This window comes from Lampetra planeri, unplaced genomic scaffold (genome assembly GCF_965212315.1).
Source record: "Lampetra planeri unplaced genomic scaffold, kcLamPlan1.2.h2 scaffold_741, whole genome shotgun sequence".
NCBI lineage: Eukaryota > Metazoa > Chordata > Hyperoartia > Petromyzontiformes > Petromyzontidae > Lampetra > Lampetra planeri.
The window spans coordinates 1-10,436 of NW_027615563.1; the positions used below are offsets into that span (position 1 = coordinate 1).

Genomic DNA, 10,436 nt, shown 5'->3' on the forward strand with positions numbered 1-10,436 from the left:
CCCCAGGATGACGATGTATGTTGACCGGCGTTCATATCGGTATTCACGGCTGTTAGCTGTTAGCTGCTAGCTGTTAGCTGTTAGCTGTTCCTGGCCAGCTGCTTCATCTGTGGCTCTTCTCATCTCTGACACCATCAGAACAAATTTCCAAATAGACGACATTTGGATAAACTGACCACATATTCTGAATATAAAGTGTTACTTTCTCACATGAATTATTTTTCAAATTTAATGAAATGATGTATAAACAGTCCTAATGTTTCAGCTAGCATTTACGCTAGGAGAGAGTGTCCAGGGACAGAGGAGCTAGAGAGAGATTATCTAATGAGAATCAAAGGACAGGAGGGTGTCAGGACAGAGTAGAAGTCACTTCTATTGTCGTTTGCACTAATTTCACTGCTTCTTGTAAAGTTCCACAGTCATGAAAACTAACGCCCAACGTGGGGCTCGAACCCACGACCCTGAGATTAAGAGTCTCATGCTCTACCGACTGAGCTAGCCAGGCCAGGTGTAGAAGTACAGAAGATTGAGGGGCGGAGCTTAGTTTTGCAAGGACAGAGGACTTAAAGACAGAGGGTGTAAGGACAGATGGTATGAGGACACAGGAAGTAAGGACAGAGGAGCTAAGGAGAGAGTGTCTAAGGACAGAGGGTATGAGAACCTAAGGACACAGTGGCCGAGAACAAGGGGTCTGAAGACTGAGGGGTGGAGCTCAGACGGAAGGAGGACAGAGGGTTAAAGGACACAAGGTGTGAGGACAGAGTTCTGAGGACACAGGGTGTGAGGACAGAGTGTCTAAGGACACAGGGTGTGAGGACAGAGTGTCTAAGGACACAGGGTGTGAGGACAGTGTCTCTGTGACCTGTGTGTTGTTCTTCAGGTGGACCAGGGCCTGAGGTCCATCATCAGGGATGTCAGTCAGGTTGTAGAACAGTAGTTGGACCCAACAGTTGGTGTCAGTCATTTTCCAAACATTGTTTCTGACTTTAGTTTGGTGGAGCTCCAACAGTCCATCACCAACAAACTGTTGGATGTCGGAGCAACTTCGTTCAGCTCAGTGTTCATCCAGCTGGTCAAGGCAGAAGGCCATCCACATGTAACCTATAGGAAGTCACTAAGAGCTGCTCTTGTGAACGTCTGTACGGATAAAACCAGACTGGACTTCACAGGCGGTTCGAGTGGTGCGTTCACTGACACGCTGTGAAAGTCAGCTGTTCGCTCTCTCCCTCACACACACACACACACACAGCTGTAGCACCTGATTGTGTTTCAGGTGGCCTGGATTCTTGTGCGGGGTCAAATGAAGGCGCTGACTCGGCACCAATACCCATCTTATAGCTCCACCTCCTTCTGTGCTAACTGACAACAACAACAACAGCGTTGTGTTGGTGCTGACCAAGTTGCCAAGTGTGATGTGTCGGATCAAACTTTATGTTCTATTCAGATTCTCTGTGTGTTTGTTTCCATCGCATACATCCCATGTCTTCCTCTTTTGCTTTTGCTTTAGTGCCACTCCCAGGCCTGAGGAGTTTGTTTTCTTTCTCAGCCTCTGCAGCGTCATGTCAGGAAACAGATCCAGACACGCTGTCATCTCAGACGTCACATTCAAGTTCCATGAATGCACTGATTTGATTGGCCATCCACAGCACCTGCATCTAATAATAATGATCGCAATTGTATTTGTGTTTCCATAAATAATTTCAGTATTATTATTATTATTATTACATTCATAATGAAGATAACCATCTTATTCTTTGATACAAATATTTTTCTGAAACACTGAACATTGAAAGAACAAATCATAGAACTTTATTTGCAGCTTCCTCCAGCGGCAGTGTGTTCACCTTCAGGTGCCAGAACTGCAGAAAGAGATTTCATCTCTCTGGGTGAAATGAAACTGTCCTTTATTATTATTTGTTATTAATTTGAAACATCTCTCTGAGCTCATGAGCAGCTGGGAAATACAAGATTTTATTCACCTTCTCCCTCTTGACCTTCTCACCATGAGGCGACAGTGCTAACCACTGCTCCACCGTGTCACACTGTACAAGATTTCATCTCGGCAGAAATATTTGTCACAACACGTGAACTTTTTTTTTCCTCCCGTCAACTCTTCCGGGAAGTTCCCTTCAACTCTGCCGACAGAGGTTAAACTTTCGTTTTGTCACCGTGAAGTGTTCTTGTCGTGTTGTTGTTGTTCATGTCACCTCTCAGGGATCCGCTGAGCCTCTTTTTGCCAGTAAAAGTTAATTTTTTTCCGGTGTTGTTCCTCATGTTGTTGACACAGCTGATAAAGCAAACAGGTCCGAGAGGAGGTTCAGCCAATCTGTGACGGGGGAGTGGGGGCGCTGGCGCTGGACCTCTTAGATGTGAGCTAGATGGTTTGTGGGCCGCTTCGGGGATGTGGTGCTGGAGCCGGTGGACCTGTGGGCTGCTGGTCAGGGACGGCGTCTGCTGGGAGACGCAGGAGTATGACGGGACGTTCAGAGGAGATGGCCGACAGGTGTGTCGTTTGTTTGTTTCTACTGCTTCTGGATCTGGACAGAAGAACAAGTCATTGAAATGTTGGTCCAAACAGAACGCGTCTGATCCAGGTCAAGGTCAAAGGTCATTTATCTGCTGATGAGCTAGGAATCTGAAAAGAAATTCATTTGAAATCTTCAACTGAGCTTTAACACTGATCTGACAGTCGACACTAGATGTCAGGATTCATCAAATTAACGATTAATCACGATTATAAAAGTCACGGTGTAGTCACCATAGACATATATAGAAGGCTAGATGCCTCAAGGAGGAGCCTACAACGTCGTTCACCGGCGGCCATCTTGCCACAGGGTTCTATTCGGATACGTTGTATGGTGGCAATAGGAGGCAGAGTGACCTGCTCTAACAAAATTACTCTGAACTTGCTGAAATCTTGACAGATTTACAAACGGTTTGGTTTCTTACAAGCGTTATCAATGTGGCTATAACTGGACAAATTGCAGTTTTTGTTTTGGAAAAATTGACTTAGTTGTGCAGCATAGCTGTGTCACCGCTCAAGTTGTCAAGGCTGAAACCAAAATCAAAAATTGAAAATTGAGCAAGTTATGGTTATGCGCAATGGACATAATGTCATGAGTGAGCCAGTACCTCGTAGCAAGATCGCTCTCCATTGGCCAGCAGCACCGGTGAGGTATCTAGCCTTCTATATGTGTCTATGGTAGTCACCCTTAGGATTTTACAATTAGAAATGGCGATCTTTTGTTACAGAGCATCTCAGGATAGATGGTTTGAGAACCAAAGGACAGGAGGGTGTCAGGACACAGGACAGAGTAGAACCCACTTCTATTGTTTGCACTAATTTCACAGCTTCTTGTAGAGTTCCACAGTCATGAAAACGAACGCCCAACGTGGGGCTCGAACCCACGACCCTGAGATTAAGAGTCTCATGCTCTACCGACTGAGCTAGCCGGGCTGTGTACACAGGGATCAAAGACTGAGGGGCGGAGCTTAGCGGGTGTAAGGACAGAGGAGCTAAGTAGAGAGTGTCTAAGGACAGAGGGTGTTAGGACAGAGGGTGTAAGGACAGAGAGTATGAGGACAGAGGGTATGAAGACAGAGTGTGTAAGGACAGAAGGTATGAGGACAGAGGGTGTAAGGACAGAGGGTGTTAGGACAGAGGGTGTAAGGACAGCGGGTATGAGGACAGAGGAGCTAAGTAGAGAGTGTCTAAGGACAGAGGGTGTAAGGACAGAGGGTATGAGGACAGAGGGTGTAAGGACAGAGGGTGTTAGGACAGAGGGTGTAAGGACAGAGGGTATGAGGACAGAGGGTATGAGGACAGAGGGTGTAAGGACAGAGGGTATGAGGACAGAGGATGTAAGGACAGAAGGTATGAGGACAGAGGATGTAAGGACAGAAGGTATGAGGACAGAGGATGTAAGGACAGAAGGTATGAGAACAGAGGATGTAAGGACAGAAGGTATGAGAACAGAGGATGTAAGGACAGAAGGTATGAGGACAGAGGTACATGTCTACACCAGAGGTCTCTCCTGGGATGACGACTTATGTTGACCGGCAATCACGTCAGTATTCCCGGCTGCTAGCTGTTAGCTGTTAGCTGTTAGCTGTTAGCTGCTACATCAGTGGCTCTTCTCATCTCCAACAACATCAAAACAAAACTTTAAATGAAATGACATATAAACAATCCAAATAATGAAAATTAAATGAGCTGTAAAGCGGATGCGAATCAACTAGAAGGAGGCGAACGCCTGGTGGTGAATTGTATCGGGATGAAATAGACTGATGAAGAAGTTTGTTTCTAACAACGGCCTAGGTTTTACACAGTAGTATAACTCAGACTTAAGGACAGAAGGTGTCATTTGCACTAATTTCACTGCTTCTTGTAAAGTTCCACAGTCATGAAAACTGACGCCCAACGTGGGGCTCGAACCCACGACCCTGAGATTAAGAGTCTCATGCTCTACCGACTGAGCTAGCCGGGCTGTGTACACAGGGATCAAAGACTGAGGGGCGGAGCTTAGCGGGTGTAAGGACAGAGGAGCTAAGTAGAGAGTGTCTAAGGACAGAGGGTGTTAGGACAGAGGGTATAAGGACAGAGGGTATGAGGACAGAGGGTGTAAGGACAGAGGGTGTAAGGACAGAGGGTGTTAGGACAGAGGGAGTAAGGACAGAGGGTATGAGGACAGAGGGTGTAAGGACAGCGGGTATGAGGACAGAGGAGCTAAGTAGAGAGTGTCTAAGGACAGAGGGTGTTAGGACAGAGGGTGTAAGGACAGAGGGTATGAGGACAGAGGGTGTAAGGACAGAGGGTATGAGGACAGAGGGTATGAGGACAGAGGGTGTTAGGACAGAGGGTGTAAGGACAGAGGGTGTTAGGACAGAGGGTGTAAGGACAGAGGATGTAAGGACAGAAGGTATGAGGACAGATGATTTAAGGACAGAAGGTATGAGGACAGAGGATGTAAGGACAGAGGGTATGAGGACAGAGGGTATGAGGACAGAGGGTGTAAGGACAGAGGGTATGAGGACAGAGGGTGTAAGGACAGCGGGTATGAGGACAGAGGAGCTAAGTAGAGAGTGTCTAAGGACAGAGGGTGTTAGGACAGAGGGTGTAAGGACAGAGGGTATGAGGACAGAGGGTGTAAGGACAGAGGGTATGAGGACAGAGGGTATGAGGACAGAGGGTGTTAGGACAGAGGGTGTAAGGACAGAGGGTGTTAGGACAGAGGGTGTAAGGACAGAGGATGTAAGGACAGAAGGTATGAGGACAGATGATTTAAGGACAGAAGGTATGAGGACAGAGGATATAAGGACAGAAGGTATGAGGACAGAGGATATAAGGACAGAGGATGTAAGGACAGAAGGTATGAGGACAGAGGTACATGTCTACACCAGAGGTCTCTCCTGGGATGACGACTTATGTTGACCGGCAATCACGTCAGTATTCCCAGCCGCTAGCTGTTAGCTGTTAGCTGTTAGCTGCTAGCTGTTAGCTGTTAGCTGCTACATCAGTGGCTCTTCTCATCTCCAACAACACCGAAACAAAACTTTAAATGAAATGACATATAAACAATCCAAATAATGAAAATTAAATGAGCTGTAAAGCGGATGCGAATCAACTAGAAGGAGGCGAACGCCTGGTGGTGAATTGTATCGGGATGAAATAGACTGATGAAGAAGTTTGTTTCTAACAACGGCCTAGGTTTTACACAGTAGTATAACTCAGACTTAAGGACAGAAGGTGTCATTTGCACTAATTTCACTGCTTCTAGTAAAGTTCCACAGTCATGAAAACTGACGCCCAACGTGGGGCTCGAACCCACGACCCTGAGATTAAGAGTCTCATGCTCTACCGACTGAGCTAGCCGGGCTGTGTACACAGGGATCAAAGACTGAGGGGCGGAGCTTAGCGGGTGTAAGGACAGAGGAGCTAAGTAGAGAGTGTCTAAGGACAGAGGGTGTTAGGACAGAGGGTATGAGGACAGAGGGTGTTAGGACAGAGGGTGTAAGGACAGAGGGTGTTAGGACAGAGGGTGTAAGGACAGAGGGTGTAAGGACAGAGGGTATGAGGACAGAGGGTGTTAGGACAGAGGGTATGAGGACAGAGGGTGTAAGGACAGAGGGTGTTAGGACAGAGGGTGTAAGGACAGAGGGTATGAGGACAGAGGAGCTAAGTAGAGAGTGTCTAAGGGCAGAGGGTGTTAGGACAGAGGATGTAAGGACAGAGGGTATGAGGACAGAGGGTATGAGGACAGAGGATGTAAGGACAGAAGGTATGAGGACAGAGGATGTAAGGACAGAGGATGTAAGGACAGAAGGTATGAGAACAGAGGATGTAAGGACAGAAGGTATGAGGACAGAGGTACATGTCTACACCAGAGGTCTCTCCTGGGATGACGACTTATGTTGACCGGCAATCACGTCAGTATTCCCGGCTGCTAGCTGTTAGCTGTTAGCTGTTAGCTGTTAGCTGTTAGCTGTTAGCTGCTACATCAGTGGCTCTTCTCATCTCCAACAACATCAAAACAAAACTTTAAATGAAATGACACATAAACAATCCAAATAATGAAAATTAAATGAGCTGTAAAGCGGATGCGAATCAACTAGAAGGAGGCGAACGCCTGGTGGTGAATTGTACCGGGACGAAATAGACTGATGAAGTTTGTTTCTAACAACGGCCTAGGTTTTACACAGTAGTATAACTCAGACTTAAGGACAGAAGGTGTCATTTGCACTAATTTCACTGCTTCTTGTAAAGTTCCACAGTCATGAAAACTGACGCCCAACGTGGGGCTCGAACCCACGACCCTGAGATTAAGAGTCTCATGCTCTACCGACTGAGCTAGCCGGGCTGTGTACGCAGGGATCAAAGACTGAGGGGCGGAGCTTAGGGGGTGTAAGGACAGAGGAGCTAAGTAGAGAGTGTCTAAGGACAGAGGGTGTTAGGACAGAGGGTGTAAGGACAGAGGGTATGAGGACAGAGGATGTAAGGACAGAGGGTGTAAGGACAGAGGGTGTTAGGACAGAGGGTGTAAGGACAGAGGGTATGAGGACAGAGGAGCTAAGTAGAGAGTGCCTAAGGACAGAGGGTATGAGGACAGAGGGTATGAGGACAGAGGATGTAAGGACAGAAGGTATGAGGACAAAGGGTATGAGGACAGAGGGTGTAAGGACAGAGGTACATGTCTACACCAGAGGTCTCTCCTGGGATGACGACTTATGTTGACCGGCAATCACGTCAGTATTCTCGGCTGCTAGCTGTTAGCTGTTAGCTGCTAGCTGTTAGCTGCTAGCTGTTAGCTGTTAGCTGCTACATCAGTGGCTCTTCTCATCTCCAACAACATCAAAACAAAACTTTAAATGAAATGACATATAAACAATCCAAATAATGAAAATTAAATGAGCTGTAAAGCGGATGCGAATCAACTAGAAGGAGGCGAACGCCTGGTGGTGAATTGTATCGGGATGAAATAGACTGATGAAGAAGTTTGTTTCTAACAACGGCCTAGGTTTTACACAGTAGTATAACTCAGACTTAAGGACAGAAGGTGTCATTTGCACTAATTTCACTGCTTCTTGTAAAGTTCCACAGTCATGAAAACTGACGCCCAACGTGGGGCTCGAACCCACGACCCTGAGATTAAGAGTCTCATGCTCTACCGACTGAGCTAGCCGGGCTGTGTACACAGGGATCAAAGACTGAGGGGCGGAGCTTAGGGGGTGTAAGGACAGAGGAGCTAAGTAGAGAGTGTCTAAGGACAGAGGGTGTTAGGACAGAGGGTGTAAGGACAGAGGGTATGAGGACAGAGGGTGTAAGGACAGAGGGTGTTAGGACAGAGGGTGTAAGGACAGCGGGTATGAGGACAGAGGAGCTAAGTAGAGAGTGTCTAAGGACAGAGGGTGTTAGGACAGAGGGTGTAAGGACAGAGGGTATGAGGACAGAGGAGCTAAGTAGAGAGTGCCTAAGGACAGAGGGTATGAGGACAGACGATTTAAGGACAGAAGGTATGAGGACAGAGGATGTAAGGACAGAGGATGTAAGGACAGAAGGTATGAGGACAGATGATTTAAGGACAGAAGGTATGAGGACAGAGGATATAAGGACAGAAGGTATGAGGACAAAGGGTATGAGGACAGAGGGTGTAAGGACAGAGAGTATGAGGACAGAGGGTATGAAGACAGAGTGTGTAAGGACAGAAGGTATGAGGACAGAGGTACATGTCTACACCAGAGGTCTCTCCTGGGATGACGACTTATGTTGACCGGCAATCACGTCAGTATTCCCAGCCGCTAGCTGTTTGCTGTTAGCTGTTAGCTGTTAGCTGCTAGCTGTTAGCTGTTAGCTGTTAGCTGCTACATCAGTGGCTCTTTCATCTCCAACAACACCGAAACAAAACTTTAAATGAAATGACATATAAACAATCCAAATAATGAAAATTAAATGAGCTGTAAAGCGGATGCGAATCAACTAGAAGGAGGCGAACGCCTGGTGGTGAATTGTATCGGGATGAAATAGACTGATGAAGAAGTTTGTTTCTAACAACGGCCTAGGTTTTACACAGTAGTATAACTCAGACTTAAGGACAGAAGGTGTCATTTGCACCAATTTCACTGCTTCTTGTAAAGTTCCACAGTCATGAAAACTGACGCCCAACGTGGGGCTCGAACCCACGACCCTGAGATTAAGAGTCTCATGCTCTACCGACTGAGCTAGCCGGGCTGCGTACACGGCGTTCAAAGACTGAGGGGCGGAGCTTAGCGGGTGTAAGGACAGAGGAGCTAAGTAGAGAGTGTCTAAGGACAGAGGGTGTTAGGACAGAGGGTGTAAGGACAGAGGGTATGAGGACAGAGGATGTAAGGACAGAGGGTGTTAGGACAGAGGGTGTTAGGACAGAGGGAGTAAGGACAGAGGGTATGAGGACAGAGGAGCTAAGTAGAGAGTGTCTAAGGACAGAGGGTGTTAGGACAGAGGGTATGAGGACAGAGGGTATGAGGACAGAGGGTGTAAGGACAAAGGGTATGAGGACAGAGGGTGTAAGGACAGAGGGTGTAATGACAGAGGGTATGAGGACAGAGGAGCTAAGTACAGAGTGTCTAAGGACAGAGGGTGTGAGGACAGAGGGTATGAGGACAGAGGGTGTAAGGACAGAGGGTATGAGGACAGAGGGTGTAAGGACAGAGGGTATGAGGACAGAGGATGTAAGGACAGAGGATGTAAGGACAGAGGGTGTGAGGACAGAGGGTGTGAGGACAGAGGGTGTGAGGACAGAGGAGCTAAGTACAGAGTGTCTAAGGACAGAGGGTATGAGGACAGAGGGTGTTAGGACAGAGGGTATGAGGACAGAGGGTGTAAGGACAGAGGGTGTGAGGACAGAGGGTGTAAGGACAGAGGGTGTGAGGACAGAGGGTATGAGGACAGAGGGTGTAAGGACAGAGGGTATGAGGACAGAGGGTGTAAGGACAGAGGGTGTAAGGACAGAGGGGGTAAGGACAGAGGGGGTAAGGACAGAGGGGGTAAGGACAGAGGGTATAAGGACAGAGGGTGTAAGGGTGGGTGTGATCCGCCTCAATCGGACTCAATCGGACTCCGCCTCAATCGGATTATTTCAGAATAACAAACTTAACTCTCAATATCTCACTGCCCTGGTGGACCTGAGGCTTCATTCCAACAGGGTCAGGGACAGTAGACTCAGAATCCTCTGGATGTGTTTGGACCGTCGTCCTCAACCCGACGCCTGTCGCTCATCATCAGGAGCACAAGGAATACATATGTTCTTGTGTGTGTGTGTGAGGACCTCAAGGACTTACAGGTGTAACACCTGTCTGATGTCAACTCGTTGGGTCTGTTTTTTCTATTCAGGCGTAACTGTGTCCAGTATCCAGGCCTGATGTTACCTAACATGGATCTGGTCTGTTATTTGTTTCATGCGTATTATTTGCGGGGCGCTGGGGAACATTGTGTGCACCTGGCTGCTGCCCAGAACAACCACAGGCTTTCACCGCTGGAAACGGCCTCCTTCCTGGAGTTTTCAAGGTGTTTCACTGGTAATTTTAAGGAAAAGACGGGGAAAGGAAGTTAGCGTGGCCCTCTGCAGCGTGAAGTTGCAGAGACATGTGGTCTAAGAGTTACAGCAGATGGACGCCAGAGCAGAAACAAAACTAAAAGTTGGCCGTCGCTGAGTCGCTCCACATTTCTGGGGAGAAGAACAGAGACACACTGGCATCACATAAAAACTGTAAAAGTCAATGGTGGCAATGTCGGACGCACATGCTGTGACAAACTGGTGGACAAAAGGGAAAAGGGAACGAGTGATTGTGGACTTTGTTGGCGTTAAAACCAGACATTTTACATTTTTACATAAAAGGTTAGCTGTTTGCGTCATTAAGTCAAATGCAGCAAACAGTTTATGATCAATCTCTGCAGTGTGTGT

The 10,436-nt window shown here is 47.4% G+C and overlaps 7 non-coding genes across 7 annotated transcripts; all 7 read right to left on the bottom strand.

The window, feature by feature from the left end:
* Window positions 1-432: 432 nt before the first annotated feature.
* TRNAK-CUU (transfer RNA lysine (anticodon CUU)) lies at window positions 433-505 on the bottom strand. The gene has a single exon. It is a non-coding gene; the product is annotated as a tRNA-Lys (tRNA).
* A 2,879-nt stretch (window positions 506-3,384) lies between these two features.
* Window positions 3,385-3,457, bottom strand: TRNAK-CUU (transfer RNA lysine (anticodon CUU)). Its single transcript has one exon. It is a non-coding gene; the product is annotated as a tRNA-Lys (tRNA).
* Window positions 3,458-4,414: 957 nt separating this feature from the next.
* TRNAK-CUU (transfer RNA lysine (anticodon CUU)) lies at window positions 4,415-4,487 on the bottom strand. The gene has a single exon. It is a non-coding gene; the product is annotated as a tRNA-Lys (tRNA).
* A 1,316-nt stretch (window positions 4,488-5,803) lies between these two features.
* TRNAK-CUU (transfer RNA lysine (anticodon CUU)) lies at window positions 5,804-5,876 on the bottom strand. The gene has a single exon. It is a non-coding gene; the product is annotated as a tRNA-Lys (tRNA).
* Window positions 5,877-6,784: 908 nt separating this feature from the next.
* On the bottom strand, window positions 6,785-6,857 carry TRNAK-CUU (transfer RNA lysine (anticodon CUU)). Its single transcript has one exon. It is a non-coding gene; the product is annotated as a tRNA-Lys (tRNA).
* Window positions 6,858-7,610: 753 nt separating this feature from the next.
* Window positions 7,611-7,683, bottom strand: TRNAK-CUU (transfer RNA lysine (anticodon CUU)). Its single transcript has one exon. It is a non-coding gene; the product is annotated as a tRNA-Lys (tRNA).
* Window positions 7,684-8,652: 969 nt separating this feature from the next.
* On the bottom strand, window positions 8,653-8,725 carry TRNAK-CUU (transfer RNA lysine (anticodon CUU)). The gene has a single exon. It is a non-coding gene; the product is annotated as a tRNA-Lys (tRNA).
* Between the last annotated feature and the right edge of the window lie 1,711 nt (window positions 8,726-10,436).